At 45.6% G+C, this 16620-nt stretch overlaps 1 long non-coding RNA gene and 1 other non-coding gene across 2 annotated transcripts in view; both read left to right on the forward strand.

The window, feature by feature from the left end:
* LOC126926697 (uncharacterized) overlaps window positions 1–16620 on the forward strand; it is a 154975-nt gene that overhangs the window by 102504 nt on the left and 35851 nt on the right. The gene's annotated exons all lie outside the window — the stretch shown is intronic.
* Trnah-gug (transfer RNA histidin (anticodon GUG)) lies at window positions 10182–10253 on the forward strand. The gene has a single exon. It is a non-coding gene; the product is annotated as a tRNA-His (tRNA).

Raw genomic sequence — 16620 nt, forward strand, 5'->3', positions numbered from 1 at the left:
AGAACGCGAACTAGACCGAAGGCCGTGTTGGTGAAAGTCCGGGAGAGAGAGAAATGGCTCCAGGTGTACAGGAAGCTTATTGAATTTAGCTAATTTATTGGGAGCTCGGGCAAGCGTTGCAGAAAGTCAGGAGGATACCTTGTAGGGTATTATAGAATAAACCTACGAGGTATCACTCAAGAAAGTTTTTCCCTCTAGGGGAAGCAGGAGCCATGTAGACGAGGTAGATGAAATATATTGGGGTGGTATGCGTGACATATATATATATATATGTCGGGTTGGCGTTAAGATTAGAGTTAGGGTTAAGGGCGTGAAACGAATCCCTATTGGCGCTAGACGTGATCATTATGCAATAGATTAGATATTTACTAGTGCAAATATGACTATGATGGAATTGGATAAGTAATCGCGATAATTAGATACTCGAGAAGCTAATGACAATGATCCTAGGCTCAATAACGAATCCGCGGTCAATGGGATGACGAACTCTACTTTTCTTCAGCGTCTAAATTGTACTCAATGTTAATGCATGGGGCAATCATTACGTATCTGAGAGTCACTAGAATCGTCTTAGAGATCGTACGGGAGAGTGGTTCTCCATCACTGTAACGCTGTCGAGGAAAACTATGATGGGTGTGCCTAAGGGCACGAAATCATCGGATTCGTGGAGAAAAGCCTTCGTTCGAAAAGTGAGGGAAATTGGCGTTACTGTTAATTGGTCAATTTCCATGTTGGCGGTTAGGGAAGGATGTGCTAGCCGCCCTTAAGAGAGAGTTCGAGAAGAGAAAGCATCGTTCGTGAGAAAAATAGATTTCTCCTATTTTCTCGTAGTTGGAACGAGGAATGTCTGTCGGTTTGAAGGACTTTAGTTAAACAAATCTTAAGATTTATAGCGGGTCTTCGGGCTAGCTGAACATGTACTGTGGAAACGCGTCGACATCTGGTAATCATCTTACTCAAAGGATAGAGTCTGCCTGTGGCGAGCCACGGGACGGAAATCGTTGAAATTCTTACCGTCGTGCCCCGTCCCAAGTATTTCTTTTAAGGAGAGCTATAGTGTTACTTCATGCCTTTGTTAGACAAAACGTTCATCCCTTGACCGCGACTACGTTCGGCGACTGGTTGTCGCCTCGAGCCCGAGCTCACTATCATAAATCCCAAATAAGTACAGTCGGATCGAATGACAACAGTTTCTTAATACGGCTATGGTGAAATCTAAATTACAGTACTAGGGTTCTTCCCAAAGTTCCAAAGGGAAGGTTCCGGTGTTCTTTCATCTCCGACTTATACATATATATTGTCCGTGCGTGATAGTTGTAATTGCTGGGCCTCGTCCGGAGTAATTGTCACTAGAGGTTGTAGATGTCGCTGCCGGGGTACTGCTGATTTTTCCGCAGTTTTTTGGTGCGTGGTAGTAAAATCGGACTCCTGTCGCCGGGATTCGAACCCGGTTTCCGAACGTTCGTAACCTAAGACGTTAACCACTGCGCTGCCGTCGTCCGACACTAGTTAGTGTCGAGTGGTGGTATTTGGCTTGTCGAGTGCCGCCACAATATGAAACGAAAGGAGATGGGTGGAAGGAGAAGGCTAACGTCCTCTCGGATATTAAGTTAAGGGATAATGTAACTATCACTATTGTGCCGAACCCGAAAGGAAAGAGTGAGGAAGAGGTGTTTGGTCCGTTTAAACCGAGCAAGAGGTTACAGAGAAGTCCGATCGTAAGTGGAAGCGGGAAAATGGAAGCGGAGGCTGGCGTTGAATTGGAAGGTGGTGACGTAATGTTCGGCGTCGGGGATAACGATCAGAGCACGCCAATTGCAACGAGAAATGCTAAAGGGGGAAAATATTTAGCGAGGAGAGCGTTCGAATGAAGTGCGTGCATAAGATATGGCAAGCCGTTGCCTGCGAGTATCGAGGCAGAGGATAGCGCGAGGGAAGATAACGTCGCTCAGAACAGTGAAGTCGAGGGAGAAAAGATAATGCTTACGATAGGTGATATGAGGGTGTTCACACAAGCCTTGGTGGGGGCGGTGCAAATGATGGTAAAGAAGTTGAACCTCGATAAAGAAAAGAATAATGAGATTGAGGAGATAAGCAACGTGACCAGGAATATGGCGTCGTCAATGGACCAGTGGATTGATTAAACGAAAAGAAGGAAGAAGACGAAGATGGAACATATTAACACGTTGACGCCAGCGCCGATATTCATGGTTTCCTGCGTGCGGCGGCGCCCGAATTCACTGTCTGCTTCGTGGGGAGGCGCTGTGTCACATTAGACTGTTCGACACGATGGAAATTTTACAACTTTGACCTCAATTTGTAGCAAAATCACAAAAGCTATAGATTCCTGTTGGGTTCAATGAATTCCGCGGACTTCAACTAATGAACTGATATACAATAGTTTGGCAATATCAATTTGCATACATCTATAAATGTTATGTAAAGTTGACGGAACTAGCTTTGGCTCTCATTTTGTACTCTTTTCAATTTTTCTCAAAAAGTAGAGGTGTGACGCGATTTCTGACTATCGCACGCAATTCTGTGAACAGTTTTCTATAAGAAATGTTTATAGCGCGAATCAAAAAATTTACAAAAAAAAAAAAAAAATAGTCATGCGCGTTCGTCGGAGAACGACGGCGCGCGTAAGGAACATGCACGACGAAAATAGTGTTAGGTTGAGTTAAATTTTTAAAATGGATTGACAAAAGGTCAATATGTATGCTAGCCACTTCCAAAAATCATAGGTATGTTATTGTTCAGGGGAAAAATAGTAAATTAAAGCCAGATACTGTTATTTTTTATAGTAATGCTAAAAAGGGGGTTGATCTATCCGATCAGATGTCATCCTATTACAGCTGTTTGCGCAGAACCATAAAATGGTATAAAAAAATTTGTAATAGAATTAATATGCGGGACTTGTCTCGTAAATGCGTGGTATATACATAGAAAATGGTGTACTAAAAGTATTAAAATTTTTAAATTTCGCGAAGAAATTATTTATAACCTTTTAAATATAGTGAATACCCAAAGACACGCAATTCCAAGCGAAAATGAAGTACTGTTCAAAAAACATTCACATTTTCTGCACTCTTACCACGGGCCCACGAGCAAAACGAGACGGCGGTGTAAAGAATGTTATAAACGTATTTCTAGAATGAAAGGTAGAGAATATGCCGCCAATCAAGTCTAAAAATTAACAACATATTGTGATCGTTGTAAGGACCAGCCGGCAGCTTGTCTAACATGTTTTAAAAAATTGCATAAAAAAGTAAGTAATTGTGTTGTTTATAATATTGAATTGTTATGGTTTTATTATTGAATGTCTGCTTATAATGTTGAGATAAAATAACATAAACCTATTTTGTACTACCTATTTTGTGAAATACGTGTCACCCATCCCGATGCACGCCGTCCCACGGAACAAACTCGTGCGACCCATCGGTAATGTACGCCACCTCACGGGACAGACACGCGTGACCCACCGATGGTGCACACCGGCGTCAACGTGTTAAGGTCGGACAGGGCAATAATTGGATCGACGCCTACAGGGAAGTGGCCGAGGCGAAGAGCGTCCTTAAGGAAACGACAGCAGTAAGGAGGACCAGAGCCGGGCATATCCTGATTGAGCTCACCACTAAAGCAACGGCGGGCGAAGTCGCTGACAACATCAAGAAAACAATGTGACAGGGTACGGAGATAGTTGAGAATCGCCATTGGAACACGCTGGAAAGCAGATGTGTTGAAGGGTTGCTCCCAATATAAGTGTGGTTGAAAAAGGTTGAGGAGGTACGAGTGTGGAAGTCTCGGCAGGATTGCAAGGGATTCCAGAGAATGAATACTGTGAGAGATTGCAAGGCTTCATTGCGATAAAGTGCGTAGGATGTGAAGTGAAGAGAAAGGACGTGAGTTGAATATTGGGTGGACGTTGGGGTGTGTGGTGCAAGGGATCCGATGTGGATCAGGCTCGAGGGTTGGGGTGTGGTAGGTAGAATATAGTTGTGTGGTAATACCCTTGCTGAACAAGAGTGGGTGGGATGATTCGAGGAAATAAGGTGAAACGGTTAACAATTGCGAACGTTATCCGGTGGGAGCGACCTTTACTTAAAGATAAACGTTCAAATAGGGCTCTGTTGAAGCATTCGTGAGTAACCGTTTGATTATAAAGTGATAGTGAGATATGTGTATAACGGTGGATGAATGTTGCAAATATTACTGAAGACTTTGATAGTGTCGCGTAAAAAAATATTGAACAAGTGATTAGAATATCACGTTCTTTTATTTTTACTCAATTTGTAAAGTAATTCGTGCTAGCTCGGACTGATTAAGACGGGCTTGGACGATTTTGGGATTAGTAGTTATATCCTATTATTCGTGGGAGTGGGACAAGCCCTTGGTTGCACTTGTCATATGTCCATGGGAACGGGCAGAGAGACCGGGCACTACCTCGATGGTCACTCATGATAAGGCGCTTGGAATTTGCCTGTCTTATCGCATAGGCAATCGAATTCTCTTCTGACAATAGAGTATTAGATGGAAAGAGTGTAACGATTATGGCGACCTTGGCAACAGTAGATGCTATATCTTGGCTATATCCCCGGACTGTGCTATCTGATTAAAAAGAAAAAAGATATGAACAGATCGGTAAGAAGAAAAAAATTACGGCTCGGGGGATTTCGGAGCCCCCAGGCCTCGTTGCTGTCGTAGGTGATGCCTCCCCAGGCTCGCCCCAACGGTCATCAAATGACTGGGTGAGAAACGACGAGATGATGGTCGATTCTAGGGCCACCTCTCGTGCGGTAAAAGTGACTGGGGACCAAGCGCTTCTGGAGAGTGATACGAAGAGAAGATTAGAGGAGGCTCCGAATAGTCTAATCGGAATAACGGAGAGCACTAAGGAGGAGTACGCCTTCAAACCGCGGCGAAGACTAGAAAGGAGTCCGATAGTAAAGGAAAAGTTGGTGGGTGAGGATAGTGAGATGGAGGTTGACTCCCAAGCGGAGTTGACCGATCAAAATAGTTGCCTGACACCCCGTACGAGCAGAATCAGAAATGGGGGGAAGTGAACGAGGAAGAGAAGAAGTTGGTGAAAAGAAAGGGTTGGGAGACAAAAGAAATAATAAGGAAGCAATGTTAGAAATAACCGATGTTGGGAGGTCTCATGAAGATTCTGGAACTCCTTATAAGGAATATGGATATTGATGGATTATTTACTTTTAATTTGCTCTTTTATTTTCTAAAAAAAATTTGTACTTTGCCTTACTTACTGCAAGCCGTCAATTTGACCGGCCGACAAAATATTTTAGTTATTCTTAAAATAAGTGCAATCAATACAAAGAAACGGCTATTTCAAGGTCAGATGACATACAAAATCAGTAATAAGAAATAGTAACAGCTGTTACAACCCGTAATGTTGTTGTAAATTCGAGCTATCGCGGGGAGACGCGAATATCTCAAATAGATTAATTAGTTCAAATTTATTTAATAATATTACTTATTAATTCTAGTTTACTCATCAGTTAATAACAGAAATCGCTTTACTATTTACTAATATAGCGATTTATTAATATTATTTATTGCTAATATAGCAATATATCAGGATTATCCATTAAAACATTTAATCTACCCTATGAGCTCAAAGATGCAAATGAATAAAAGAAACATAACCAGGTCAAATAAATAAAATAAACTACGTAACGATATGTATAAAATAATATATAAAATAAAATAACATTAATCATACGTATAAACTAGTATGACTCTTGTAATCACAGGGAAAGCTTGTCTTACATATCACCCATTCTTCATATTATCCCAATGGAGTAATTTGAGTACCACTTACCGAAAACGGTGTCATTTATTATTTATACGTAATCATTCTGATGTCACAGAGATATTCACAAGCTGTGAATGGTTTTCTACATTATTATTTTCAGTAATCTTTCTTGAAGCTGTTACATCAATTAATGGACCATCATCCTGATTCGTTTAACCAATTTGCCTACAGCATCAACCATATATTTATGAGTATTATACCCTCGACCTGGTCATTTTAACTTTTATTTAGTTATTTAACCAGTTTCAAATCATATTCTTATATCCAAGTATATGTCAATTAATTTTAACTTTCCATCCTAAGAAAAACATATTATATCCTTCATTACTAAATATCGACCAATGGTGTTCTCATTAAATTAACCAACAACAACTCATTAAATTGTCAAAAATTGGCCATTTTGTTATATGATACGCCTCATGATGTGTTATAACTGGGTCGGATCTAGCAAAATATATTATTAAACCAATCTATTCAATAATATCTATCACTTATTTATTCTTCCTATAGTAAATACTTCAATTTTAGTTACCACTTCACATGTTCTTACCATTACCCACCATTTATATTTATAGCGTGTTAGCTGATGCTATTAACTTGAATATATGTGTTTATTCGACCATTCGCGGAGAGACGCGATCGCGAGAAAGCACGTCAGCGGGAGTCGTAAATTCCCGTTACGATTAGATAATCGACGTACGAACTGATCGATCCACTGATTTCAGTTACGGTAATAGGGGTGGTTCAAATTGAGCTTACACTGAATTAGGAGGTATAAATTAATGTTTATTCCAACAACCTTGTAAGGAAGATAATTACACTAATGCGCATTTATAAATTAAGTGAGTGATTGATTTAAGAGTAGAAACCCGATAATGACATCTCGATTATTCTATCGATGAAGAATAAGTGAGGTAAAAGTGACGATGCTGTGTCGGAGGAAAGCTAGTGATGTGTGTGTCTAACGCAAGGGATTATCGGATTTGTTGATGACAACTTTGGTAAGAAAAATGAGGGCAGTAGATACTGCTTCTGAGTGGATAAGAGAAGGTTGGTTGACTAGGAAGGGTCTTAGCCGTCATCGACAGAAAGTTGTTAGTGTGAAGTATCATACGCGAGAAAAACTAACTTTCCCGCGTCTGTGCGTGATAAACAATAAGCTTTAGAAACGATTCAGTAAAGAGATGTTTGTTCGGACTGAAGGACTTTCGCTGGAAAATTCCTGAAATTTATGATAGGTTCTTAAGACTATTGAGGATACGCAGTGAAGATGTGCGGACATCTGGTTGCCATCTTGCCCGCGGTATATGGTCTGGTCTAGATAGAGTGTCGCCCGACGTAACATACGAAAACTAACCTATCTAGGTTAACTTCTTCGCTTAACATATTAAATGTTTCCCTTTCGAGTCATTAAATAGTACGCCTAAGTTAGTTATTACCTTGTATTCTTATTATTCTTACTCAATTTATTATCTTTTGTGTGCGTCCTCTATTTATAACATAATATTTCTTTCATTTGTTTGTTGGACTTTAGCTTCACTTCAGCTCTGCTTATTATACTCCATCCAGTATCTTGGCATCACCTGTTTATTTATTCTTCCAAATTCCTGCAAGGCAAATTATAAAATCTACTATATTCAACGTTAAATATTCATATAATTATTAATCAATATAATTCCATTACTCGACAGGTCAATATACATTTTTTAAACCAATTTGAAGATTATCGCAATACGATTGTATTTTCGAGCTATCGCGGGGAGACGCGGTCGTTAGAATACGCGTCAACGGGAGTCGTAAATTCCCGTTACGAATAGAATAATCGACACCACGAATAGTTCGATCCCCGTATTTCGGTTAGGATAATCGGCGTGGTTGATGCGGTATAACACTGGGAGTCACAGAGTTATAATAATGTATATTTCCAACACTTTATATAATCACAAAAAGTAGTAACGCCGTTGATTAAGATACAGATAACGAAGAGAAGGATTAGTCTTAGGTGAGAGAAGGAGAGCTTTAGAAGCTCTAGGCCCTTGAGAGTTATAGGAACTGTCGGAGTTCTGGATAATGTGAGAGCCTTAGGAGACTCTAGGCCGTGTAGGCACCTGGAGAGTTGTAGGAAACTCTGAGAGATATAGGACCGGTGAGAGTTATAGGGAATGCAGGAACTCTAGGCACCGTGAGAAATGATGAAGGAACTCTGAGAGATGCAGGAACGGTGAGAGCTATACGGATTATAGGAACTCTAAGCACCGTGAGAGACGATCAAACTATAAAGTTTATTCTGATGTGAGTACGGAGGAAAGCTCGGTATGGGTGTACCCTTTGAACGAAGAACGCGGATTCGTCGCTTACATTTTCAGTTAGGAAAGTGAGGGCAATGATCCGCGACGCCGATTGGTTATGACCAATGTTGGGAAGGAAGATAGGAGGAAGAAGCCTCCTACTAACTTGGGTCCTAGGCGACATTGTTTATGGGAAGACTCAGATTTTCCGTTAGGTAGATCTCCGCTTTTTTTCGTTTGACCACTACCTGCTTTCTCCGCAATTCTTAAGAGCACGTAATAAACCCAAGGACCCTTCTAAAAACTCAGCTGAAGACACTTCTGGAATTAGAAAGTCTTTTCTGGCAAACAGATTGACTTAAACCATGTGTGCGAACAATGCAGTTAGGATTTCAACTTTATGGTGGGTCCTTAGGCCTATGGAGGGTTCGAAGAACGGCGCGTAGACCGTTGGCTGTCAAGCCGCGCGGATTGAGTGCAGATGTGTTGCGCGGCGTAACAACGATAGCAGCTAACCATCCACTACGCCTTTGTGATTATTCCGTAAGTTATGTCTTGTGCACATATCACTATGATGAACTATTTAATTACTCGAATGAATTCATATTCAATTTGCTCCAGCCATACCCATATCACTGTTATTACAATAATTCAATTAAAACATGTTACGTTTGGTTTTTAATCTCAATTAGTTCATTTAGTTACATCGAGTCATACACCATATACATATTTTCTATTGTTCAATTACAATGTCTATTGAGCTTGACAAATAACAGTGGTGATTAGACACACCCGATATATTAATGATAACGGTAACTCTTTGTTAAACGTAGAATATATTTTGAAGCACAAAGTAACGTTTGCTATGACAGTCGGTATATACCGCACATAAAGACGATGAGAAAACTCTCCAAGATGATCGCAAGAATAAAAGACTGATGGAAACTTTCCTCTCCTTATGATCCATCCTCGATTGAGATGTGGAGTAATTGCGTAGCTCTCCTTAAAAGATATAGTTGTAGTGGTACTCGACAGTAAACATTCCAACGGTTTCTGTCTCGTGGTTCGCCACACACAGACCCTATCCTTCGAATAAGATGAATAAATCTGAGGATAAATGATAAATCTTAGGATTTAATTAGCTAAGGTTCTTCAAACGGACAAATAGTCATTGTCCTATCAGTCCCTAAATTTATCACCTACTGCGGGAAGATACGGGAAATCTGCTTTTCTCACGAACGACGCTTCGCGCTAGTAACTTTCTCTCAAGGGCGGCTAGCATCCTTCTTCAACCACCAACATGGAAATTGACCAATCAGCAGCAACATCCGTTTCACTTTCCGAACGAAGGCTTTCCTCGATGAATCCGATGATCTCGCATTCTTAGACACAAACCATCATGGTTTTCCTCTGCAGTATCATCTTCACAGAAAGTCAGTCGTCACACTTTTTTTCACCCTTCACGATCTAAGCTTACGTTGCGAAACCAAATTATGTTCTATCAAATTATCTACTATTCTTTAGTTTGTTCATACAGGTAATAATATATTGGGTTGGCAACTAAGTGATTGCGGATTTTGTCATTACCACCTAATGAAAACACCCGCAATCACTTAGTTGCCAATTTAATAATTTAAAGAAATATGTAAGAGATTTGTGATTTGAATTTATAATTATAAAATGCTGTGTACAAGTTCTAATACAAAAATAATAATTGAAAATATTGCATTATGATACCGGTTAATGAAAAGTGTGTCAATAAGTTCGGATAGTAAGGGATCGCATAAATATTTGACGACAATAAATGTTAGTCCTAACGCGAAAACGATATTATGATATTCCTTTCATAATAATCTTATCGCGTCTCTAGAATTCATAAATCATAAATGTACATATATATATATGCATATGATTTGAATTACAGCCAGTTTGAATTATAGATGAGTGGAATAATCACAATTGTCTCAGTGTACTAAGATCTTCACGGTTGATGTGTCAACTTGGTCATTGTTGGTAGTTATCATCGACCACTCAGAAAGTTTACACGTAATACTCCAATAGCCGTGATCGTCTAACGGTTAGGACACTACGTTGTGGCCGTAGTAACCCAGGTTCGAATCCTGGTCACGGCAATGTACCAATGAACATGGTCACGGTTGGAGGTTTATTTTTTTTTTTGTTTATTTAATTTTCTCAAAAGTTTTCTTGGCTAAGTATTAATAAAAATAAAAATTTGCGATTGAATCAGGATTCTCTTTGTTACGTCTCGTGAAAAGGTCCGCGCGACGTCTTTCATTGTCTGACCGTCAAGGTCCAAATACCGTTAGAGAAACCCTCAATAAGCCCAAGGACCCACCATAAATTTTAATCTCTAAAGTCATTGTTCGCACATACGGTTTAAGTCAATCTGTTTTCCCGGAAAGACTTTTTAATCCTGCAAGTATTTTCGGTTTATAGCTGGTACATAAAACAGACCTTAGGTCTATTGTACATTCTTACAAATTACGGAGAAAGCAGGTAGTCACCTAATGGGAAAAACCAAATAGTAGTCTAACGGAAAAGCTGGTTTTTCCCATAAACAATGTCGCCCATGAACCACGTTGGTAGGAGGCTTCTTCCTCCTATCTTCATTCCCAACATTGGTCATAACCTATCGGCATCGCGGATCATTGCCAGCAGTTCCCTAACTAAAAATATGAGCAACGTTCTTCGTTCATAGGGCACATCCATACCGAGCTTTCCTCCGTAATCACATCAGAACGAACTTCAGAGTTCATCCGGCTCTCACAGGTCATAGAGTTCCGACATTTCCTACGGCTCTTACTGTTCCTACTGTTCCGACTGCTCCGACTGCTCCTACATCTTCTACTGCTTCTACGCCATCAGGACGGTCAACTCTACTGGTTCTCATAAGCAACGAACAGTCAAAGTCAAAGTCTAGTCATTCGGTTGAGTGGAAGTCTGGTCTGTTCAGTCGCTACTTCTATTACAACACAAGGGCCTTCATCTATGACTCTCGTCTTCATATCATACGAAACGGTGTAACTCATTGGTGTAAGAAGTGTTGGAAATATACATTTTTATAACCCTGTCAATCGCAGTGTTATACTACAACAAGCACCTACATTATCCTAACCAAAATAAGGGGATCGAACTATTCGTGGTGTTGATTATTACAGTCGTAACCGGAATTCACGATTCCTGTTGACGTAGTTCTCTGCAGGGAATCCTCCTGATATTCCATCACTTCTGTCCGAGCTCCCAATAACTTAACCTTCTCGTCGTCAAAGTTTTTAAAATACATCTCCAGCATTATATCCTGCGTCGAATACCTAAAATGCCCCCTATTACTAGGCATAACCAAGCCTTTAAATTCATGTAGTACGTAACTGTGATCCGAGACACTATAGTCTCCAAGGACTACAATGTTTTTATACTTCTTAAAGAGTCTACCACTAACGCTCGTAATTTTTGCGAAACTCCTCCTAATACCCTAATAGGAACAAGATGGTTCCTATCCAGAACCACTAAAGACATCCTTTTCTATCTGTCAGTCTTGGTGACACCCAATGCGTTAGATTTTGTATTGAAGTCTCCTGAGATGATAACTTCCTTGCATCTCCTCACGGCTGCCTCAATAGATATGTCGAGTCTCTTCGCGTACTCGACAAAGATGTTCAGGTTGACGTTGGGCGAGCAGTAGCCACTCACGCGGTACGCTTCCCCTTTCTTGATCCCGACATATACCTCCTCTTCAGCAAACGTATCCTCGATGGAGTAGAAGCATTAAATCTCTTTGCCCGGATGGTTGGTATCCCCCTTCGTATCAATATACCAGAACCGAAACTGTCGATTAGGTTTTGAGATGAACACAACGTCGACCCGGCGCGTCCAGGCAAACTTCTGCATCAGGTCCTGCGCAGGCTTACTCTTATTGAGCTTGATTTGCAGAACATTCAGGGTGCCTGTCTTATGACTGTCCCTTTTTTAATCAGTTTCCTATACGTGGGGCAAGCTGACGACCCTATAACGTGTCCAGTCCGTACTTTGGACCCCTAACTACACAACGAAGACCATGGAGCGTTACTGCAGTTTCCCATCGAATGATCCATGGCGCCGCATTTACGGCATCGTTCCTTGCCAGGATAGACTGTGCACATCTCAGACATGTGCTCAATCTCATGGCACCTATAGCATCTAACTACCTTACGGAGGACCCGCATTGTCGCTATAGTGAAGCTAGTTCTTATTTTCATGTTCCCTTCCTTGCCTGAGATATAAGAGGCCGGAACCACAGCAATCGCCGTCTGCGTCCCACGGTGCCGCCCTTAACGATTTAACCTCGACCTCGCTGGCATTCTTGAACATCAGCCTTCTAACGATGCCCTGTTTAAGGTTCTCCCTACTTTCCAGTGGGTCGATGTCCCTAATCTCTACCAATACCTGGAGGGGGGAAACAAGGACTCTGTCCACTATTACCTCCTTTATCCTAAGGGCAATGTCACCTTCTTTCATTCCCGCTTTCAGTTCCGCGAGGATATCCACGCCCCTCGTCCGTATGACGCCCGTGCTCTCACACAGGCCTCCTTCTCTACCATATGCTCCTTGTATGTCTGGAGCCATTCCTCCCGGACTTTGATCTAGAGGGACTCCTATCTGTTTCGAGTTCTTTTTTTTTTTTTTTTTTTTTTTTATCGTGGAGAAATCCTCATGGACATCCAGCTGCACGCAGCTGGGTAGTGTCGGACTCTTACCGACTAAAACTCCACGGTGGTCTTCCAGACGGCTGTTCGAGGAGGGCTCGGGGTCTCTTGCGAATACTACCAAGCGCTCCTCGTCGTCTATCTCCCTGCTGGGCGGGAGACCTCCTTATTAGACAGAAGATCGGGGCCGCCAGGGGGGGACCACGCCCCCTAGCGCCCTTATCCTTGGGTCTTGTTACTTCCTCGATGACTCCTTGGGCGCGCTTACGGCGGGGGTGCCGCCGCTCCGTGACGCGCGGAGACTCCTTGATGTCGCGCTCTGCTGGGATGCTGAGCTTTCTCCCTCTCTCTCTCCGCTCGCTCCTTCACGAGCATGACTTGCTCGCAAAAGGTGCGGACGGCTATGTACTCCTGGGGTCCCCTGAGTATGGCCTCGATGAGCGTGTCGGGGGCCAATCTCTCCCGATCTCGAGCCGTAGGACGCGTCGCGGTACCTCCCACGCCGGACAAACCTCCAGCGTGTGTTGCGCCGTGTCCTCCTCCTCCCCGCAGTGGTGACAGATGGACGTCACCTCTCGCCGGATCTTGAGCAGGTACTCACCGAACACCCCGTGGCCGGTGAGCACCTGAGTCGTTCTGAATGTCAGCGGGACCCCGCCTTTATCTCTCCACTTGTCCCAGTTGGGTAGGACGGCGCGGACTGCTCGATGAGGGCGTACCGCATCCTCTTCCAAAAGCTGCGAGCGCCACCGCTCCCACGCTTTTAGCCTTGCTTCCTCCCGAACGTCCGTGGTTGGTGCCATCGGCGTAGCACGTCGGTCCAAGGTCGAGGCTCTCCGATGTTCGTACACCCGACGAAGGGCGAGAGCCTGTAGCTCGAATGGAGGGGACGCGGCCAGCACGGTCGCTGTCGCGTAGGACACCGTCCTGTATCCGCTGGCTGCCCGGATGGCGATCGTCCTGTGAAGTCTTCTCACCAGAGTCAGATTGCGCCGACTCGCCGCCAGATCGTCGGCCCAGACAGGTGCTCCGTAAAGGACTCGTGACCGGATCACTCCCTCGTAGAGCCTGCGGACACCCAATCCTGCCCCGCCGATGTTAGGTAATAGGCCGCATAGGGCGTTAGCTGCGGCCGTTACCCTCGGGGCTAAGTGCTTGAAGTGTGGCTCGAATGTCCATCGACTGTCGACGATCAGGCCTAAGTACTTCATCCGGTGTCCCACAGGGACCTCTTCTCCGTCGATGACGATCGTCGACAGCTCCACAGGCGGTGTTCCTCTTCGTCGTTGGTCGTAGAACCACAAAGCCTCCGATTTCGCCGGCGACACGCTCAAACCGAGCCTTCGAATGGCGTGTACCGCGCATGCCACGGCAGTTTCGGTCAGGCATGCAGCGTCGTTCCACCATCGACCGCTGGCCAGCACCAGCGTGTCGTCCGCATAGCATATCGCGCTAGCCCCCGGCGGCATGGGACTTCGGAGGACCGAATCGTAGGCAGTGATCCATAGAATCGGTCCGAGTACCGAGCCTTGCGGCACACCGCGCTCTACCGGTCTTCGCTCCTTCACGCCGTTTCTGCCTGTGTAGGTGATCCACCTATCGTTCAGATAGGCCTGGATCACCCTAACGAGGTATGGCGGGGACTCGAAGTGTCGCAGCGCCTCCACGATCCTGCTCCATGGTATGCTATTAAAAGCGTTGGTTATGTCCAAGGAGACGGCCACTGCTACCCCTTCTCGAACGACCATGTCCTCCGCCATGGATCTTAGCCTCTTCACCGCGTCCACGGTCGAGCGACCTCGGCGAAATCCAAATTGGCTATCGTGCCATCCGGGAATCCGTCTCTCCATGTGTGCTTCCAGACGGGCGGCTATGACCCTTTCAAAGAGTTTACCCACCTCGTCGAGAAGACACACCGGTCTGTATGCCGATGGCGCGTCCGGTGGTCGGCCCTCCTTCCGTAGCAACACGAGTTTCGCCGTACGCCACGCACGAGGATAGGCGCCCTCCTTCAGACATCTGGAGAACAGATGCCGCAGACGGGGAGCCAAGATGTCGATCGACTCCGTCCAGACTCGGCCCGGGATCCCATCCGGACCCGGCGCCACGTCGCGGGATGCCATCTTCTTCGCGGCTTCGAGCAACTCTTCCTCCGTCACTCGAAGTTCCTCGTTCCAATCCGTCAGCGCCGTCCCGTCGATGATGGTGGGGGCTGGCGCGGACGTATCGTTGTTATCCCGCCGTGGGAACAAAGTCCCGATCACGTTGTCCAGTAACGCCGGATCCATGTTTTCGGTCAGCGGGGGGGCCGAAGGTCGTAGTTTCTTCGTAACGATGCGATAGGGCCTCCCCCACGGATCTGAATCGACCAATTCGATCAGTCGATCCCAACACCGAGCCTTGGCTAGTTTGATCTCTCGCTGGAGGGCACGTCTCGTCTCTCTGTAGTCCTCGTAGCAGCGAGAGATCTCCTCTTCGTCGCGTGTCCGTCTGCGGCGACGCGCCCTCAGGAATCTTCTCCGGGTCTGGACGCAAGCCGCCCGCATATCGGCTATTTCCGGTGTCCACCAATACACGGAACGGTCGCTTCTGTCTCCCCGGACGGAGCGCGGCATGGAGGCGTCGCATGCCGCTCTCATGTATCCGTGGAGTTCGTCCGCCTCCTCATCGATGCTACCCAGTGCGTTGATGGTGGTGGGGGGGGGGTTGAGGTGTTGTTGTCCCCCCGCGTGTCCCAGCTCCAGGCAGAGACAGTGACCGCCGCCCGCAGCATGTCCTTGTCCCTCTCCTTCAAACGCCACCTAGGTGTGGATGGTGGTGGTCGTCGGGACCGGTTCTCCTCTTGCTGTCGTCGGACACCGCAGTCACGCGTGGCGGCCTCCGTCTTCATTTCCATCATTATATAGAGGTGGTCCGACAAGGTCTCCATTCTGTCGGCCACTCTCCATCCATGGATCTTCCGGTAGAGCTCGGCGGTAGCCCAGGTAATGTCGACGATAGACGAACCCCTCCACGCGACGCAGGTACTAGTTGCGCCTCTGTTCACCAGAACTAGTCCGAGAGTCGCGGCCCAGTCCGTCAGCATTCTACCTCGGGAATCCGTCTTGGTGTCCCCCCATTGCGACGAGCGCGCGTTGAAGTCACCAAGGACGAGCACCTGACGGGGCAGACATCTACGAACGCAGTCGCCGATTTCGTTCAGGAAATCCCCGAACGCGGCCACTCCGCTGTTGGGCGAGATGTAGATGCCCACTATCGCGATCCTGTTCCACTCGACGGCGACGAAGCCGTTACCGCGATCCAACAGGGCGCCGGGCGGACTCAACGCCGACGACCATGTTATAGCCGTCGATCCGTTCGAATCCCTGATCCAGTTGGGGGCGTCGGGGACGCGGTATGGTTCGGCCACCACAGCGAGTGCTACCCGATTCTCCCGGATGGTCTGGAGAAGCAGGTCTTGCGCCCGTCTGGCTCTTCCTACATTGCATTGGAGCAGGCGATTGTATTACTCCGCCAATTCCATGGCCTCCTCCCGGCCACTCGTCACTGCTGAAGGTGATGCTGCCCTGTTGACGTTTCCGCCTTGGTTCTCGTTGCCGCTGGCGATGGTAGCAGCAGCGGCGCCGGCGGCGGCGGCAGACTGTTGAGTAGGCCGTTTCCTCTTTCTCTTGGCTTTCGGGGGGTTGCATGCCACCCCGCCCATCCTGTGTCCCGATGGAGCTCTCAGCCGCTCGCATAGGGGACATTTCGGCGCGGAGGCGGGACATCCTCTGGCGCGGTGCCCGCTTCCTCCGCA

Source organism: Bombus affinis, chromosome 18 (genome assembly GCF_024516045.1).
Source record: "Bombus affinis isolate iyBomAffi1 chromosome 18, iyBomAffi1.2, whole genome shotgun sequence".
NCBI lineage: Eukaryota > Metazoa > Arthropoda > Insecta > Hymenoptera > Apidae > Bombus > Bombus affinis.